The sequence below is a fragment of the Heterodontus francisci genome, chromosome 1 (assembly GCF_036365525.1).
Source record: "Heterodontus francisci isolate sHetFra1 chromosome 1, sHetFra1.hap1, whole genome shotgun sequence".
NCBI lineage: Eukaryota > Metazoa > Chordata > Chondrichthyes > Heterodontiformes > Heterodontidae > Heterodontus > Heterodontus francisci.
This window is the reverse complement of record NC_090371.1, coordinates 192,894,303-192,915,314: the sequence shown is the minus strand read 5'-3', so window position 1 is coordinate 192,915,314 and position 21,012 is coordinate 192,894,303. Positions and strand designations below refer to the sequence as shown.

The 21,012-nt window shown below is 43.4% G+C and overlaps 1 protein-coding gene across 2 annotated transcripts in view; it reads right to left on the bottom strand.

Moving 5' to 3' along the window:
• Positions 1 to 21,012, bottom strand: part of LOC137374103 (very long chain fatty acid elongase 6) — a 162,817-nt gene that overhangs the window by 135,410 nt on the left and 6,395 nt on the right. The window contains exon 1 of one of the 2 annotated variants that reach the window (XM_068039873.1): positions 9,238 to 9,296. The exons of the other annotated variant lie outside the window; for it this stretch is intronic. The gene's annotated coding sequence lies outside the window, so the exon portion shown is untranslated. Of the gene's footprint in view, positions 1 to 9,237; positions 9,297 to 21,012 lie in introns of those variants that run through there. 2 annotated transcript variants of the gene reach the window in all.

Genomic DNA, 21,012 nt, shown 5'->3' with positions numbered 1-21,012 from the left:
TCTGGGGGAGGTGGGACTATTACAAATTGGACGGTCTACACCTGGGCCGGACTGGAACCAATGTCCTTGGGGATGCTTTTGCTAACGCTGTTGGGGAGGGTTTAAACTAATGTGGCAGGGGGATGAGAACCAAATGAGGTGGTCAGTGGACAGTAAGGAGGTAGTAACTAAAGCCTGTAAGGAACTAGATAATGAAGTCAGCGTGACTAAGGGAAAGAGTAGGCAGGGAGCAGATGATCGCAAAGGGACTGGTGCTCTGAGGTGCATTTGTTTTAATGCAAGAAGTGTAGTAGGTAAGGCAGATGAACTTAGGGCTTGGATTAGTACCTGGGAGTATGATGTTATTGCTATTACTGAGACTTGGTTGAGGGAAGGGCATGATTGGCAACTAAATATCCCAGGATATCGATGCTTCAGGCGGGATAGAGAGGGAGGTAAAAGGGGTGGAGGAGTTGCATTACTGGTCAAAGAGGATATCACAGCTGTGCTGAAGGAGGGCACTATGGAGGACTCGAGCAGTGAGGCAATATGGGCAGAACTCAGAAATAGGAAGGGTGCGGTAACAATGTTGGGGCTGTACTACAGGCCTCCCAACAGCGAGCGTGAGATAGAGGTACAAATATGTAAACAGATTACGGAAAGATGTAGGAGCAACAGGGTGGTGGTGATAGGAGATTTTAATTTTCCCAACATTGACTGGGATTCACTTAGTGTTAGAGGTCCAGATGGAGCAGATTTTGTAAGGAGCATCCAGGAGGGTTTTCTAGAGCAGTATGTAAATTGTCCAACTCGGGAAGGGGCCATATTGGACCTGGTGTTGGGGAATGAGCCCGGCCAGGTGGTTGAAGTTTCAGTAGGGGACTACTTTGGGAATAGTGATCGTAAGTTTTAGAATACTCATGGACAAAGACGAGAGTGGTCCTAAAGGAAGAGTGCTAAATTGGGGGAAGGCCAACTACACCAAAATTCGGCAGGAGCTGGGGAATGTAGATTGGGAGCAGCTGTTTGAAGGTAAATCCACATTTGATATGTGGGAGTCTTTTAAAGAGAGGTTGATTAGCGTGCAGGAGAGACATGTTCCTGTGAAAATGAGGGATAGAAATGACAAGATTAGGGAACCATGGATGACAGGTGAAATTGTGAAACTAGCTAAGAGGAAAAAGGAAGCATACATAAGGTCTAGGAGGCTGAAGAAAGACGAAGCTTTGAAAGAATATCGGGAATGTAGGACCAATCTGAAACGAGGAATTAAGAGGGCTAAAAGGGGTCATGAAATATCTTTAGCAAACAGGGTTAAGGAAAATCCCAAAGCCTTTTATTCATATATAAGGAGCAAGAGGGTAACTAGAGAAAGGATTGGCCCACTCAAGGACAAAGGAGGAAAGTTATGTGTGGAGTCAGAGAAAATGGCTGAGATTCTAAACGAGTACTTTGCATCGGTATTCACCGAGGAGAGGGACATGACGGATGTTGAGGTTAGGGACAGATGTTTGATTACTCTAGGTCAAGTCGGCATAAGGAGGGAGGAAGTGTTGGGTATTCTAAAAGGCATTAAGGTGGACAAGTCCCCAGGTCCAGATGGGATCTATCCCAGGTTACTGAGGGAAGCGAGAGAGGAAATAGCTGGGGCCTTAACAGATATCTTTGCAGCATCCTTAAACATGGGTGAGGTCCCGGAGGACTGGAGAATTGCTAATGTTGTCCCCTTGTTTAAGAAGGGTAGCAGGGAAAATCCAGGTAATTTATAGACCGGTGAGCCTGACGTCAGTGGTAGGGAAGCTGCTGGAGAAGATACTGAGGGATAGGATCTATTCCCATTTGGAAGAAAATGGGCTTATCAGTGATAGGCAACATGGTTTTGTGCAGAGAAGGTCATGTCTTACCAACTTAATAGAATTCTTTGAGGAAGTGACAAAGTTGATTGATGAGGGAAGGGCTGTAGATGTCATATACATGGACTTCAGTAAGGCGTTTGATAAGGTTCCCCATGGTAGGCTGATGGAGAAAGTGAAGTCACATGGGGTCCAGGGTGTACTAGCTAGATGGATAAAGAACTGGCTGGGCAACAGGAGACAGAGTAGCAGTGGAAGGGAGTTTCTCAAAATGGAGACGTGTGACCAGTGGTGTTCCACAGGGATCCATGCTGGGACCACTGTTGTTTGTGATATACATAAATGATTTGGAGGAAAGTATAGGTGGTCTGATTAGCAAGTTTGCAGACGACACTACGATTGGTGGAGTGGCAGATAGTGAAGGGAACTGTCAGAGAATACAGCAGAATATAGATAGATTGGAGAGTTGGGCAGAGAAATGGCAGATGGAGTTCAATCAGGGCAAATGCGAGGTGATGCATTTTGGAAGATCCAATTCAAGAGTGAACTATACAGTAAATGGAAAAGTCCTGGGGAAAATTGATATACAGAGAGATTTGGGTGTTCAGGTCCATTGTTCCCTGAAGGTGGCAACGCAGGTCAATAGAGTGGTCAAGAAGGCATACGGCATGCTTTCCTTCATCAGACGGGGTATTGAGTACAAGGGTTGATAGGTCATGTTACAGTTGTATAAGACTTTGGTTTGGCCACATTTGGAATACTGCGTGCAGTTCTGGTCGCCACATTACCAAAAGGATGTAGATGCTTTGGAGAGGGTGCAGAGGAGGTTCACCAGGATGTTGCCTGGTATGGAGGGCGCTAGCTACGAAGAGAGGTTGAGTAGATTAGGATTATTTTCATTAGAAAGACGGAGGTTGAGGGGGGACCTGATTGAGGTGTACAAAATCATGAGAGGTATAGACAGGTTGGATAGCAAGAAGCTTTTTCCCCAGAGTGGGGGATTCAGTTACTAGGGGTCACGAGTTCAAAGTGAGAGGGGAAAAGTTTAGGGGGGATATGTGTGGAAAGTTCTTTACGCAGAGGGTGGTGGGTGCCTGGAACGCGTTGCCATCGGAGGTGGTAGACGCGGGCACGATAGCGTCTTTTAAGATGTATCTAGACCGATACATGAATGGGCAGGAAGCAAAGAGATACAGACCCTTAGAAAATAGGCGACAGGTTTAGATAGAGAATCTGGATCAGCGCAAGCTTGGAGGGCCGAAGGGCCTGTTCCTGTGCTGTAATTTTCTTTGTTCTTTGTTTTATTCTATAATTTCTTACCGAGCTCCCTAAACTCTTTCTGCAGGACCACATCTCTCTTCCTACCTATGTCGTTGGTACCAATGTGGACCACGACTGTTGGCTGTTCACCCTCCCCCCCACCCCAAGGATGCTCTGCAGCTGCTCAGTGACATCCTTGACCCTGGCACCAGGGAGCCAACACACCATCCTGGATTCACGCCTGTCGCCGCAAAAACACCTGTCTATTCCCCTATCAAATCTCCTATCACTACTGCTCTTCCAGTCTTCTTTGTGTCGTTCCCCCAACCCCCATGCAGCTGAGCCAGCCATGGTGCAATGGCCTTGGCTCTGGCTGCACTCCCCAGATGAACGATCACTTTCCTCAGTATTCAGGACTAAATACCAGTTAGAGAATGAGCTGCACTCAGGGGTCTCCTGCACTACCTGCCTGCTTCTTCTAACCTTCCCATGGCATTGACATCCTTCCAAAAGTAAGACGTCAAATGGGAGAAACCAGCAACATGAGCTACAGAAACCAAATACTCAACTGGTACCAACCTGCAGCCAAACTTGTGGGCAAGAAATGGCGAGATTGAAATTGGGCAGCTAACCAGTTTTTCCAATTTGAAGCTAGCAAATGTAACTCTGCTACTTAGAAAAGAGGGAGAAAAAACAGAGAACTCCAGGTCAGTTAGCTTGACATCAGTAGTTGGGAAAATGCTATCAACTATTAGGAACATGGTTAGCAGGGCACATCAAAAATCATAATATAATTGGGCAGTCAGAGATTTATGAAAGGGAATTATGTTTGACAAATCTGCTAGTTTTTTGATGCTGTAACTTGCAGGGTAGATAAGGGGGAACCAATGGATGTAATGTATTAGGATATTCAAAAAAAAAGTCAGTGAAGTGCTACACAAAATTTGGGCTCACGGGATTGGGGATAATATATTAGCATGGATTGAGGATTGGTTAATGGATAGAAAACACAGCAAGAATAAACGTGTCATTTGGGTAACACAGGGATCAGTGCTTGGGCCTCAGCTACTTACAATCTAAATTAAATGACTAAAGGGAGGGGACTGGAGTAAAGTAGATCCAAGTTGGCTGGGGATACAAAGTTAGGAGGGAAAGTAAGCTGTGAGGGGGAATGCAAAGAGACTGCAAAGGAATACAGACAGATTAGATAACTGGGCAAGAACATGGCAAATGGAATATAATGTGGAAAAGTGTGAAGTTATACACTTTGGCAGGAAAAATAGAAAAGCTGATTTTTTTTTTAAATGTTATGAGACTGAAAATTGGTATTCAGAGGGATCTGGGTTTCCTTGTATACAAATCACCAAGTTAGCATGCAGATACAGCAAGCAATTAGGAAAGCAAATGATATCTTAGCCTTTATTACAAATGAATTGGATGACAAGAGTAAAGAAGTCATATGAAATTATATAGCACACTGATGAGACCACACTTAGAGTACCGTGTACAGTTTTGGTCTCCTTACCAAGGCAGGATATACTTGCCTTAGGAGGGAGTGCAACAGAAAGTTCACTAGACTAATTCCTGGGATGGAGAGGATTGACCTGAGGAAAGATTGAGTAGGTAAGGCCTTTCGAGTTCAGAAGAATGAGAGGTGATCTCATTGGAACAAATAAAATTCTTAAAGGGCGTGACAGGGTAGATGCTGGGAGGATATTTCCCCTGGCTGGGGAATATCAAACATGGACTCAAAATAAGGGGTCAGCCATTTTAAACTGAGATGAGGAAAAATGTCTTCATTCAAAAGGTTGTGAATCTTTAAATCTTTATCCCAGAGGGCTGTGGCTGCTCAGTCATTGGGTATATTCAAGACAGCGATCAACATATTTTTGGGGATAGTGCGGGAAGATGGAGTTGAGGTAGAAGATCTGCCACGATCATATTGGGTGGTGCAGCTGGCTCAAAGGACCGAACAGCCTACTCCTACTTATGTTCTTGTGTGCACTTGCAGATGCCTTATCTGCAAATACTGCTTCCACTAAAGAACAGAAAAGGGGTGGGGAGGATGAGGCGGGTTAGTGGTAGTGGAAGAACTCGCCCTGCAAGATTTTTTTTAAATTGTGCATTACAGTCGCAAGTCTACATCACTCATAGCAATTGCTGAAATAGCAAACTCACTAAGCTAGAATGAAAGGTAACCAGCAGTTACTATATCAGCCAAAATGTCATTATCCTGTTTAAGTTTTGCTGACAATAAGAACTCAATTGCTGCTTGCCGCAGTTGCCATTCATCCATTAAATTCCTCCAGGGACAGCAGCTGAAGAGAGAGGAATTAAAAACAAATGTGCTTCTCAAACCCTACAATACAATTATCATCTTCTGAAACACAACACTAGAAAGCAGGCGCAAAACAATGAGAATTGGCAGCATCTGCCGCAACACTGCTCTTCAGTGCAGAGTCAAGGATGTCTTATTAAATTTGAGTGCAAGTTTGAAAAGCAATTCACTGATAACTTGTCAGCAATGCATCATGGAACATGTTAGAACTACTCTGACTAGCTATTCTTCTCCAGTTTGTGATGAAACACCAACACAGAATTATGCAGCACAGGAGGCCATTTAGCCCATCATGCTTATGCCAGCTCTTTGAAAGAGCTGTCTAATTAGTCCCACTCATACAAACATACAAATTAGGAGCAGGAGTACGCCATTCGGCCCTTTGAGCCTGCTCCGTCATTCAATAAGATCATGGCTGAACCGATTACTCCACATTTCCACCTATCCCGAATAACCTTCCACCCCCTTGCTTATCAAGAATCTATCTACTTCTGCCTTAAAAATATTCAAAGACTCTGCTTCCACCGCCATTTGACGAAGAGAATTCCAAAAACTCACGACCCTCAGAGAAAAAAGTTCTCCTCATCTCTGTTTTAAATAGGCGACCTCTTATTTTTAAACAGTGACCCCTGGTTCTAGATTCTCCCAAAAGGGGAAACATCCTTTCCACATCCACCCTCAGGATCTTATATGTTTCAATCAAGTCACAGAGTCATAGAGTCAGAGAGATACAGCACTGTAACAGGCCCTTCGGTCCACCGAGTCTGTGCTGACCATCAACCACCCATTTATACTAATCCTACATTAATCCCATATTCCCTACTACATCCCCACAATTCTCCAACCACCTACCTACACTAGGGGCAATTTGCAATGGCCAATTTACCTGTCAACCTGCAAGTCTTTGGCTGTGGGAGGAAACCGGAGCACCCGGCAGAAACCCACGCAGTCACAGGGAGAACTTGCAAACTCCACACATGCAGTATCCAGAACTGAACCCGGGTCGCTGGAGCTGTGAGGCTACGGTGCTAACCACTGTGCCACCCAAGTCGGGTCTTACTCTTATAAATTCCAGCGGATACAAGCCTAGCCTGTCCAACCTTTCCTCGTAAGACAGCCCACCCATTCCAGGTATTCGTCTAGTAAACCTCCATCCTTTACATCCTTCCTTAAATAAGGAGACCAGTACTGTACACAGTACTCCAGATGAGGTCTCACCAATGCCCTGTATAGTTAAAGCATAACCTCACTACTTTTGTATTCAATTCCCCTCACAATAAACGATAACATTCTATTAGCTTTCCTAAGTACGTGCTGTACCTGCATACTAACCTTTTGTGATTCATGCACTAGGACACCCAGATCCCTCTGCATCTCAGAGCTCTGCAATCTCTCACCATTTAGATAATATGCTTCTTTTTTATTCTTCCTGCCAAAGTGGACAATTTCACAATTTCCCACAGTATACTCCATTTGCCAGGTCCTTGCCCACTCACTTAACCTATCTATATTCCTTTGTAGCCCCCTTATGGCCTCTTCATAAGTTACTTTCCTACCTATCTTTGTGTCATCAACAAATTTAGCAACCATACCTTTGGTCCCTTCATCTAAGTCATTTATATAAATTGTAAAAAGATGAGGCCCCAGCACAGATCCCTGTAGCGCACCACTCGTTACATCTTGCCAACCAGAAAATGACCCATTTATGCCTACTCTCTATTCCCTGTTAGCTAACCAATCTTCTATCCATTCCAATATGCTACCCTGTACACCATGAGTTTTTATTTTCTGCAATAACCTTTGATGTGGCACCTTATCAAATGTCTTCTGGAAATCTAAGTACAATACATCCACCGGTTCCCCTTTATCCACAGCACATGCAACTCCCTCAAAGAACTCCAATAAATTGGTTAAACATGATTTCCCTTTCAGAAAACCATGTTGACTCTGCCTGATTGCCTTGAATTTTTCTAAATGCCCTGCTATAACGTCTTTAATAATAGCTAACATTTTCCCCAAGACAGTTGTTAAGCTAACTGGCCTATAGTTTCCTGCTTTCTGTCTCCCTCTCCTTTTGAATAAAGGAGTTACATTCGTTATTTGCCATTCTGCTACTTGTCTCCTGGCTTTATTCACTAATGTATTATGTGACACCTTATCAAAGGCCTTTTGGGAATCTAGATAATTTATAACTACTGCATTATTCTTATCTATGCTCTCCATTACCTCTTCAAAGATTTCAGTAAGGTTGACCAATAATAAAAAGTTAACTTTAATTTAGGCAAAGTAAAAAAAAAAGTGCAGGAGAGGGAGGCGAAGGCAAGATAAAACATTCCCATAAGTCACTTTTTCAATGTGCTATGCATAAAATTTCACAGTTCCTGAGGAACTGTTGGCATGAGAGGTTAATTGGGGTTTTTTTTTTTTTTACTTGTGTGAATGTTGTGCTCCTTATGGTGATGGATATTTCTGCAAGGGAACTTTCATTTCCAAATACCTGGCTTCAGCATTAAGTACTCCCAATTAATCACAGCAACGCCAGAAGCAACGCAGAGCTCCCACTTTTCTCCCCAAATAAAATGTTCTTGTCCCGAAACTCAAAACAGCTTTCCCTGCTGAATCAATGCAAAATTTCCATTTCCCGCATTAATCATGTTCCCGGGTTGGGGAGGGGAAATAGTCTACAGTTGCTGCTCCCTATTACTATCCAGTGCTCGAGTGTGGATATCAGATGAACAGTGGATCAGACCCCATAATGAATGACCAATAAATGAGCAGAATTCTGAAGCCAAGTACAGTGTTTGGATAAATTGATGGACTGAAAATGGACGGAAAGGATACAAGCTAGCTAAAAAAAGGGGCGGCACAGTGGTTAGCACCGCAGCCTCACAGCTCGAGGGACCCGGGTTCAATTCCGGGTACTGCCTGTGTGGAGTTTGCAAGTTCTCCCTGTGTCTGCGTGGGTTTTCTCCGGGTGCTCCGGTTTCCTCCCACAAGCCAAAAGACTTGCAGGTTGATAGGTAAATTGGCCATTATAAATTGTCACTAGTATAGGTAGGTGGTAGGGAAATATAGGGACAGGTGGGGATGTTTGGTAGGAATATGGGATTAGTGTAGGATTAGTATAAATGGGTGGTTGATGTTCGGCACAGACTCGGTGGGCCGAAGGGCCTGTTTCAGTGCTGTATCTCTAATCTAATCTAATGTCCGTCTCGAAGTATATAAAAAAACTAGAAGACAGACAAATAATCTAAAAATGTCTGTAATAAGTAAGCCCAGCTAACACATACATGATGAACTGTCTCTTCAGTGAAGTATATGACAGAGCTCAAAGATTGTGGGCCCATACCAAATCATGAACACAGGAGAGCTGGGGAAGTAACTGCCAGAAAAATGGAGAGAGAAAAAAAGACTTATCCCCATCAATTCATACTTATTTACGAAAAGAGAACACTGAAAAATAACTGTTCAGTTCACAAGTTGTTTTTACATTAGATGTCATACCACAGCAGAAAAGTAAGTAATTTTATCATGCAGTGCTTACAGATGTTTTTACATTATTTGTCTGTCTTTAGTTTTTTTTTTATATATTGCGAGACGGACATTCTTTTTAGACTTGCCTATCGTCTTTTGGTTGGCATTCTTAGAATTGACTTTTGAAATTATCTCTGAGCTGGTACGAGCTAGCTTATATCCCTTCTGTCCGTTCTCAGTCCATCAGTTTATCCAAGCACTGTATTTGGCTTCAGCATTCCACTCATTTATTGGTCAATCATTAATACCAGCACAATTCCAACTGTTGGATACCTTTATGATTGTAGTTCTGATATGAATCTAAACTCAATATCCAGATGTAAAGACAAGAAATGCTGGAACCACTCAGCAGGTCTGGCAGCATCTGTGGAAAGAGAAGTAGAGTCAATATCCAGATGGCTCCTTTCACAGTACTTGATCTACATATTTACCACAATGCCAATACAAGTTACCTTGCCACCCTTCCCAGAGCACTGGATTTCAATTTGAGGTCCCAGGAGAGTTTCAGGTCTGCGAGTGGATTCTGTAGGATCCAAAACACTAGTTTTCTGTATTTGATGACTTACTAAAAATGTTTTCTGTTTTTGCAACATTTTGTCCAAACAGCACTGCATCAGTTCCTCCTCCACCCCCAGGAGTAGGCTATTCGGCCCCTCAAGCCTGCTCTGCCATTCTATATGATCATGACTGATCTGTTTGTGGACTTAATTCCAATTCCTGCCTACCCCAGATACCCTTTGACTCTTGTGTTTGTCAAAAATCTGTCCACCGCTTCCTTAAAAACATTCAATGACCCTGCCTCCACTGCTCTCCAGGGAAGAGAGTTCCACAGACTCAAAACCCTCAGAGAAAAAAATTCTTCTCATCTGTCTTAAATGGGAAACCGTTTATTTTTAAGCTGTGCCCCCTAGTTTTAGTCTCTCCCACAAGGGGAAACATCTTTTCGACGTCCACCCTGTTAAGTCCTCTCGGGATCTTTTATGTTTCAGTAAGATCACCTCTCATCCTTCTAAATTCCAATGAATACAGACCCAACCTCTCATCATAAGATAAACATCTCATCCCAGGAATCAGTCGAGTGAACTGTCTCTGAACTTTTTCAATGCAATTATATTCTTTCTTAAGTAAGGAGACCAAAACTATACACAAAACTCGAGATGTGGTCTCACCAATGCCCTGTACAAATGTAGCAAAGCATCTCTACCTTTGTATTCCATTCCCTTCCAATAAATGACAACATTGCATTTGCCTTCTTAATCACTTGCTGCATACTAACTTTTTGTGTTTCGTGTACTTTTTATTTATTCATTCATGGGACGTGGGCAGCGCTGGCTAGGCCAGCATGTATTGCCCATCCCTAGTTGCCCATAAGAAGGTGGTAGTGAGCTGCCTTCTTGAACTGCTGCAGTCCACAATGCTGTTAGGAAGGGAGTTCCAGGATTTTGACCCAGCGACAGTGAAGGAGCGGCAATATAGTTCCAAGTCAGGATGGTGTGCGGCTTGGAGGGGAACTTGCAGGCGGTGCTGTTCCCATGCATCTGCTGCCCTTGTCCTTCTAGGTGGTAGAGGTCGCAGGATTGGAAGGTGCTGTCGAAGGAGCCTTGGTGCGTTGCTGCAGTGCATCTTGAGATGGTACACACTGCTGCCACTGTGCGTCAGTGGTGGAGGGAGTGAATGTTTGTTGATGGGGTGCCAATCAAGCGGGCTGCTTTGTCCTGGATGGTGTCGAGTTTTCTGGACACCCAGATCCCTCTGCACTACTTGATGTACACTATGTGGCCTTACCTCTGCTTAGCAATAATAGTGGCAGCCCTCAAATAACAACTTCAATCAAATCAGAATCTTCAGGTCACTGGTCCAATTTACCAGATATTATTTATGTACCTATAAAGTATTGAAAACATCCCTTATCTTTACATGGCCTTTATAGATCCTAGAAGGCTTTTGACCTAATCAGCAGAAAGAGCCATTTCCAATTGCTCGAGTGAGTTGATCACTCCGAATTCTCCTTCGTCTGATTTGATCCTTCCACAGTGATATGAAGCCAACAATATAGTATGATGGTAATCAAGCTGACTGTTTTGAAATCAGTACTGGTGTCAAACAGGGATGTGTTTTGGCATCAATACTCTTCGGTATATACTTTTTCACTGCTTGCTCATGCTTTCTGATCTAATGTTGAATCTGTAATATTCCATACAAGATGAAATGGAAAACTCTAACATTGCACATCCAAGAGCAAAAAGCAAAAAATTAACTTATTTTCACTGACAATGCAAAGTTTGTCACACACAGTGAAGCTGAGCTTAAAAGAGCTTTACAATAGCTTTTCACTGGCTTGCGATGAATCTGGACTAAGCATCAGTATAAAGAAAACAGTGATCATGGCACAGGGTGTGTTGACTACACCACAAGTTTCAATAGCTGGCAGCACAATTTCTCAATGTACTCTTGGATTAAAATTACTGAAGCAAACACAAGTTCATAAACTCTAAATCATGCATAAATGCAATTAATAAAAATAATTTATGATGTACAGTTTTGCAGTTTTTTTAACCATGATTTGATGCATAAATGTTTATGGAATTATGTGAAAAACTATTTAAAAATTTTTTTTTTTTTTTAAGAGTAAACTACTTGACATATCATGACACTGCTTATGGGTAGCTTGTACGTTACCGGATACCAATGCTTTGCTTTTCAAAGAGTTCTTACAATTGTCTACCTAAAATTATATATTTCCACTTCCACCACTTGGAGATTGTATCAGACTTGAGGGTGAAGGAGGAGTGCTTTGTGTCTACTAGACAGTTAAGATTTGAGGATTTAGGGAGACTTAAGATATACCCTATAGTCATCACCATCCTGTGCCTCAGACTGTCCACTACTCCTAAGCTTTACTTGTTACTGTGCCTTTCTTTTTTGCTCCATTGCTTCCTCCCTTTCACCCATCTGCTCCAGTCAATGTTTGTGTTTCCCTGTTATTATGGTATGCAGGCCCCCACCTGCCAAGAATGAGACATATTAATTTAGTCATATGAACATTGATTTTAAACTTGTTGGGATGAAGTGAAGGCCTGTTACAAGGGCTGTCAGACACTTAGCTGAAAAACATTTGCATACTAACAGACAATGTTTGTGGAGACAAAAGGACTATACCCTGACACATTCAACCTACAATGGATTTTGATCAACAGACACTGATGATGTAAGGAAGAGCATTCCAGAGACTGCTGAGGTGATACAATCCACAAAAGCCAGGACTAGTTAAACCAGCTGGTCACATGACTAACTGGCTGGTCCAGGGTTTTTTGAACTAGCCACAGAGGTTTTGAACTCCAAGACTGTTTACTCCTGGAGTGAGAAGACCTCTCCTGTCTGCTCCCATCTCTTTCTCACAAGCCTCTGGACCCACTGAATACACATGAACTTCAAGAGAGAAAAGTCTCCTACAGCGAACGAGGTTTAAGAAGAATACTGGGCCCCAGTGAAAAGCAAGACCTGCCTACAATCAAGGACTTTACAGTGAGCTTAAAGAACAGTAACCAAAACCACCTTCAGATATTGCCTCAAATTTTTCCACTTTATTTCTGCTGCTGTTTTCTGTCTCTAACTGCATGTGTGTATCGCATATCTGTAGGCGTTATTCAAATTAGAGTTCAAGTTTAATAAAGTTCAACCTTTTTTGTTTCAACCTAAGAAAGCCTGTTTGGTTAGTTTCTTTACCTTATAATTGGAAGTTAGTGAACAAGGATCCACCAAAGGGGAGCTAAAAACACGGTGTGCTTAAAATTAAAGCTGTTACAATAAGACCAGGTGAAGGCTGAGAGGGTTTCCTAAGACCCCTTTCTAACCTGGTTGCAACACTACCATCTCACAGCGTTTTCTCTGTTAGGGCTTTTGCTCAATTCAATCTAGCAACCCTTTCTGAACGAGCACAGGAGAGAACAAAATTGACTCAAACAGCAGAACAGTCTCCCAACACCCATGATCCAGGCACGAAGGCCACTTGGGGAAAGCAGCCAGGGGCCCATAACTCTTGAAAGAATTACCACTTTTAGAAAAAGAAACAGCAGAAGAATAATTAAAAGTATTTACTGTAGGGTTCCAGGTGGCAGCTAATTTTGTTTTGGATTCATTTGTAAGTGGTAAATAGTATCATGATGGAAACCACCAGCCACAATACTGCATGCAATTGCGGTGCAATGATATCTATGCTGAAATATTAAAGAGTGTGATGCAATGACTGCATCAAAACCAGTTGACAAGTCAATGTATCAATTAAAAAAGACCCTAAAATTAGGCCATGATATAAATATTCACCTTCATCTGAAATTCCTCTCTGCTACTCAGGTGAGGCTTAAATCCATTTTTAAAACACCTTGGCAAAGAAGTAGAAAGGGAATTTCAAATGAACACTGTCAGTGTTTATACACTAGTATCGCATGCTGTGATTTTAGAGCCAAAATAATTTAAAAATTGTAATTGTTCCAACATTTCAGGGACCTTCCAAGGCCAGTATTTTGAAACTGGAGAGGACTGAGCAGTCTGCAGAACTGTGCAATTCTGGCCACCACCAGTTTTAAACCACTTCTAGTCAACACATGGAACTACTGAGACAATTGATCATGTTTTGCCACTCCAACGTACCTGGAGGGAGATAGACAACATCAGATGGGTTATGGCTGTGATGGGTCAATTTATATTATTTTAAAAATAGTGCCTTCCAGAGAGATGATAGTATATTTTACTAATGTCAAAGGATAAGGAGTCACATGTGGTCAGTACACTGGTAAGCTTTAAATTTTAAATATAATTTTATTTAAATTAATCAACTTTAAAGTAAGACTAGATCAATTAATTAGCATTAAACTAAGGTCAACATGATCATTTACTATCAGTGTTCGATTAATTAATCAAATCTAGGAGATAAAGTTAACATTAAACAGCAAGATATAGTAACAGTAAAGGGTTCTGAATTTTTCAGTAAATTAAAATCTAAGGTTTTGGGATAATAAGAGTTAAGTAAAATATTTTAGTTAACCTCCCTATAAAAAATTGACATCAGCACAAGAAAAGCAGCTGATTGATGAGTCTTTAGCTATTTAAGTCGCAAATTTAATAGTCAAATAAATAGAGGCATGGCAGGGGAGCTCGGTTCCGTGGAGTTCACTTCCTGTTCCATGTGGGAACTCCAGGACACTTCTCCTGTCCTGGATAACCACAAGTGCAGGATGTGTCACCAACTGCAGTAGTTTGAGCTCCAGGTTTCATAGCTTGAGTAGCAGCTGAAATCACTGCAGTATATCCACGAGGCAGAGAGCTTTGTGGATAGCACATTTATAGATGTGGTCATCCCGCAGCTTAAAGGTATGCAGGCAGAGAGGGAATGGATGAATGTCAGGCAGTCAAGGAAGATCAGGCAGGTAGTGAAGGAGTCCCGAGTGCATCTCACTGTCCAATCAGTATTCCATTCTGAATACCGGTTAGAGTGATGGGTACTCTGTGGTGTGCAGCCAGAGCTGAGTCCACTGCACCACAGCTGGCTCAGCTTATGGGGGGAGGGGAGAGGGGGGTAGAGGAAGATTGGAAAAGCAATAGTGATAGGGATTTGATAGCTGGGGGAACAGACAGGCATTTCTGTGGCCGCAAACATGAATCCAGGATGGTACATTGCCTCCCTGATGCCAGGGTCAGGGAAGTTACTGAGTGGCTGCACAGCACACTCAGCAGGGAAGATGAAAAGCCTGCGGGTATGGTCCATATCGGTACCAAAAACATAGGTAGAAAGAGGAATGAAGTCCTAAAGAGTTTAGGGAGCTAAGAAAGAAACTAGAAAGTAGGGCCAGATTACTTCCAGTACCATATGCAAGTGAGTATAGAAATAGGAGGATAGAGCAGATGAATGCATGGCTGAACAGATAGTGCAGGAAGGAGGCCTTTAGATTCCTGGGACACTGCAACCGGTTCTGGGGGAGACGGAACATGTACAGGGAGGATGGGTTGCACCTGAATAGAGCCAGGACCAAGGTCCTTGCGGTGTAGTTTGCTCGTGCTATTGGGGAGGGTTTGAAGTAAATTGGCAAGGGTGTGGGAACCAGGAGAAAATACTCGACAGGAAAACCAAGGTGCACAAAGAATTGAGAGACAGACTGATAGCACAAGAGTAGGAAACAGTAAGGCATGAGGTGAATCAGAGTAAGAGGGAATGCAATAAGGTCTAATTTCGAATTACTGCGTAAGTACGTGAATGCGCTGAGTGTCGTAAATAAGCTTGGTGAGCTGCGGGCACAGATAGCCATATGGAAATATGATGTTGTGGCGATAATGGAGACCTGGTTCAAAAAAGGGCAGGACTGGGTATTAAATATTCCTGGTTACAAGGTGCTCAGGAAAGATAGGGAAGGAAAGAAAGGAAGAGGGGTAGCAGTATTGATTTAGGAGACCACTACAGTGCTAAAGAGGATATCCTAGAGGGGAAAAGGACAGAATCTATTTGGTCAGAGCCAAGAAACAATAGAGGTGCCGTTACACAACTGGCCATATTCTACAGGCCACAACTAGTGCAAAGATATAGAGGAATAAATTTGAAAGGAGATTAGAGAGATGCAAGAACTATTGTTATAATGGGGGACTTTATTTTTCCTAATATAGACTGGGATAGTAGTATTGTAAAGGAAAGACAGGGGCAAGAGTTTCTGAAGTGTGTTCAGGAGAATTTTCTACATCAATAGGTTTCCAGTCCAACAAGGAAGGAGGCATTGCTGGATCTGGTTCTGGGAAATGAGGTGGGTCAAGTGGATCAAATTTCAGTCAGGGGACATTTAAGGAACAGTGACCATAGCATCACTAGGTTTGGCTTGGCTATAGAAAATGACACGGCGCAATCCAAGTAAAAATAGTTAATTGGGGGCAGGGCCAACCTCAATGGGGCGAGAACTGATTTGGGCCAGGTAAATTGAAATCAAAGATTGGCAGGCAAAACTGTAGCAGAACAATTTAAAGAGGAGATAGCTCGAGTACGGTCAAGGTACATTCCCATGAGGGGCAAAGGTACAACAAACCAATCCAGAGCTCCCTGGAGGATGAAAGAGATAGACAGCAAGATGAAGCAGAAAAAAGTGCATCTGACACGTCAGGTGGATTATACAATTGAGAACCAGGCTGAATATAGAAGGTTCAGAGGGGAAGTGAAAAAACAAAGAGAAGCAAAGCAAGAGTATAAGAGACTGGCAGCTAACTTAAAAGGGAATCCAACAGCTGTCTTTAGACATACAAGTAGTAAACAGAGGAGTGGGGCCTATTAGGGACCTAAAAGGGGATTTACACATGGAAGCAGGGGAGTACTTGGCATCTGTTTTCACCAAGGAAGAAGATGCTGCCCAAATCATAGTGAAAGAGGAGGTAATCCACTCACTGGATGGGCTAGAAATTGATAAAGAGGAGCTATTAGAAAGGCTGGCTGTACATACAGTTGCTAAGTCACCAGGACCAGATGAGATAGAAGGAAGTAAGGGTGGAAATCGCAGAGGCACTGGTCATAATCTTCGAATCCTCCTTGGATACAGGATGGTGCCAGAGGACTGGAGGATTGCAAATGTTACACCCTTGTTTAAAAAAGGGTGCAAGGATAAGCCCAGCAACTACATACCTGTCAGTTGAACCTCAGTGGTGGGAAAGTTTCTGAAACAATAATTTGGGAGAAAATTAACAGTCACTTGGACAAATGTGGATTACTGAAGGAAGTGTTAAAAGAAAATTGTGTTTAACTAATTTGATTGAGTTTTTTGATGAGGTAACAGAGAGGGTTGATGAGGGTAGTGCAGTTGATGTGGTGTACATGGACATCCAAAAGGATTTTGTTAAAGTGCCATAGAATAGGCTTGCCAGCAAAGTTACAGCCCATGGAATAAAAGGGACAGTAGCAGCATGGATATAAAATTGGCTGAGTGACAGGAAACAATGTAGTGGTGGCTTGTTGTTTTTCAGACGGGAGAAAGGTAAATGATGGGGTTCCCCGGGGTCGGTATTAGGACACTGGTTTTCTTGATATATATTAATGATTTAGACTTGGGTGTGCAGGACACAACTTCAAAATTTGCAGATGTGCTTGGAAGTATTGTGAACAGTGAGGAGGGTAATGATAAACTTCTAAAGAACACAGACAGGCTGGTGAAATGGTCAGACAGATAGCAGAAGAAATGTAATGCAGAGAAGTGTGAAGTGATTCATTTGGGAGGAAGAATGAGGAGAGGCAACATAAAATAAAGGGTACAGTTCTAAAGGAGGTGCAGAGGCAAAGGGACCTGGGGATTTATATGCACAAAAAAAACGAAGGTGGCAGGACAGGTTGAGAAAGCGGTTAATAAAGCATACGGGATCCTGGGCTTTGTAAATAGGAGCATAGAGTACAAAAGCAAGGAAGTTATGATAAACCTGCGTAAGACACTGGTTGAGCCTCAAACGGAGTATTGTATCCAGTTCTGGGCACCACTCTTCAGGAAAGATATAAAGGCTTTGAGAGAGGGTGCGGAAAAGATTCACGAGAATGGTTCCAGCAATGAGGAACTTCAGTTATGCAGACAGATTGGAGAAGAGAAATAGAGGTGTTTAAAATCATGAAGGATCTAGACAGAGTATATAGGGAGAAACTGTTCTCTTGGCGAAGGTTCAATAACCAGAGGATACTGATTCAAGGTGACTGGCAAAAGAAGCAACAGTGACATGAAGAAAAACTTTTTTTTTTAAACGCAGCAAGTGGTTCGGATCTGGAATGCACTGCCTGAGAGTGTGATGAAGGAAGATTCAATCGCAGCTTTCAAAGGGTAATTGGATAATTATCTGAAGAGAAAAGATCTGCAGGGCTATGGGGAAAAGGCGGGGATGTAGGACTTGCTCTTGCAGAGAGCCAGCATGGACCAGACAGGCCAAATGGCCTTTTTCTGTGCTGTAACCATTCTGTGAAATAAAAAATATGATACTGTAGTCAGTGTTAAATCTAAACTTGAGTCAAGTTTACAAAATATATCGCTACAATAACAACAGGTTTCAATAGACCTGATTATAATCGAAGGCAGAAGATAGCTTGGTCCCACATCATGCTGCCTACCACCTCCAGAATCTCGGACAGCAGATAACACCGTCCACTGTGTGTAGCATCTTTCATGACCTTGGGAATACTTACCAATCACTGATTCTGCTTACATGTAATGTAGGACCCGAGCATGATTGTGTTGTTTAGCTGTCGCTTTTAAGAGCACTTTAGCTGTCGCATTTAAGAGCACTGCTCAAGTAAGAAACCCCAGTGGTCAGAGGGAAATAATAATTGCCAATACGTTTGGGATCCAGCCAATTTTTTGTTTTCATTCATCTTTCATTTTCGAAGCATTAACACCTGGATTGTATTAGACATGATGGAATGTAAAGAAAATACCCAATATATTAAAAATCTGTACATAGTGCACTTCCTGTAATCTTTGCCCTTATTTCCTGCAACACTCTCCATAACTTTATTAATATCACCCCATTATTAGTGAGCAAATAGTGAGAAAATTTTCAAGCAGCACCCAAAATGAGCACAAAGTCAGCAGAGCAACCAATCTGCCTGCCCATTCATGGCAATGACATCCAAACCTCATTAACATAATGAGCAACGACCACATTGCTGCAACTCACCTGTTCTAGGAGGGTGGGAAATTGGCCAGTTCCCATACTGAGCCGGCCAACAGATCAGGCAGGGGAGCAGTGCCCTGAGCAGTCTCCTCCTGGGTCCACAAAAAAAAAAACTTCCTGGGCCGTTTTTTTGAGCAGCCTCCAACGATCACTTTAAGGACCACTGGTTCAGCCGCTCAACAACTATTACAACTGGACAGGTCGTGCACGGCACATGCTCCTCCCATTTGAACCTCAGCATTACAAGCAGCGTTGGACCCTGAATTATATAGTTAAACAGCCTTTCGCATGTTCAATACTGGCACACTGCTCACCCATTTACAGGCCTGTCTGAAACTTGCATCAGTCTGACACTGGGGCATCAATAGGGCACGTGAGGTTCTCCTCCTGAATTTTCAATGGCTGGCCACCTAATTTTCCAGCAGGACAGCAGTGGTAAATTGCTCGCCCGCCCAGTGCACCCTCTAGCCGTGAGCAATGCCATGGGAGAGGTGCTAATTGTTACAAGTAAACATAGCCTGAGGTTACTCAGAGTTTAAGTGCTGTTTGGCCCAATAACTTTGCAGGTGAAATGTCCTCATCAATTTCAGGCAGCACTTCAGAGACATAAAATTTAAGACTGTTTTGCATCTTTAAACAAGTGTCCTGCTTGGATGATGACATCTACTTTTACGAGTTCACATTCCCAGCAGACTAGTTTCTGCATTGGGAGCACTTGCACAGTGATCCCTCATGGCTTTGCTTTTCTACCATATTTTTTCCCAGAAGTATACTTTTTTCATAAAAATCTGCAAAAATACATTACAAAACAGTTCAAATTTCACATTTCAGAAAGTACAATAGAGATCAGATTTCTTCGAGACAGAAAACATGAAGTGCCTCACAATTCAAATGCAACGTATATTGGCCTTACAGAGTAAAAAACATCTTGGTGCATACAGCCCGAGGGGTTTCACGCAGGTTCTAGCCCCTCGGTTCACTATGGCGGGAGGACTTTACACAGTGGCCTTTCCCCATTGAGCCTTTGCAGCGGCTGCCCCAAGCTTTAGTGCGTCCCTCAGCACGTAGTGCTGGACCTTGGAATGTGCCAGTCTGCAACACTCGGTCGTGGACAACACTTTGCTCTGGAAGACCAGCAAGTTTCAGGCAGACCAAAGTGCGTCCTTCACCGAATTGATAGTCCTCCAGCAGCAGTTGATGTTTGTCTCGGTGTGCGTCCCTGGGAACAGCCCGTAGAGCGCAGACTCCTGTGTTACGGAGCTGCTTGGGATGAACCTCGACAAAAACCAGAAAGACACCTGCTTTGCAAAATAACATTCCAGAAGGAGGTGGGCAACAGTCTCTTCCCCATCACAGCCACCTCGAAGGCAACGTGCAGAGGGGGGTGGGATTCCTGGCACGCAGGAAGGATCTGACGGGGAGGGCCCTTCTCACCACCAGCCAAGCTACGTCTTGGTGCTTGTTTGAAAGTTCTGGTGATGAGGGATTCTGCCAAATGACTGACAGTCTGCTCGGGGAACCATCCGACAGGATCCACCATCTCCTTTTCCCTTAGGGCCTTGAGGACATTCCATGCAGACCACTGTCTGATGGATTGGTGGTCAAAAGTATTTTTCTGCACAGACTTTTCCATGAAGGGTAGGTGGTACAGCACAGTCCAACTGAATGGAGCATTCCGCAGCAACATGACCAGACCCATCCTTCACAACACTGGGGACAGATAGAACCTCAGCACATAGTAATACTCGGTGTTTGCATACTGGGGTTCTAAGCACAGCTTGATGCAGCCGCACACAAAAGTGGCCATCAGGCTAAGGGCAACGTTGGGTACGTGTTTCCCCCCTTTATCTAGAGCTTTGAATATAGTGTCCCTGTGGACACGGCCCATTTTCGATCCCCAGATAAAGCGGAAGATGGCTCGCGTGACCGCCACAGCGCAGGACTGGGGTATGGGGTACGACGTGAGCGTCTCGCACCTGATGACCAGGTCCTTACCCACAATGGAGAGAGAACGCTGCTCCCACATGCTCAGTTTATGTTTTAGCTTGGCTATACGCTCCTTCCAATTTTTGGGGCACACCCCGGCCCCTCCAAACCATATCCCCAGCAGGTAGTCCGACCTGACGGTGAAGGGGACAAAGGATCGGTCAGCCCAGTTCCCAAAGAACATGGTCGCGCTCTTGCTGCGATTTACTTTGGCTCCCGAGGCCAGTTTGAACTGGTCACAGATGCTCATCAGCCTGAGAACGGACAGCGGAACCAAGCAGAAGACAGCATCATCCATGCACAGGGAGGCTTTGCCCAGAGTACCTCCACTGCCTGGATTGTCACCCGTCTTATGCCCGCATCCTTCCTAATGGACTCAGCAAAAGGTTC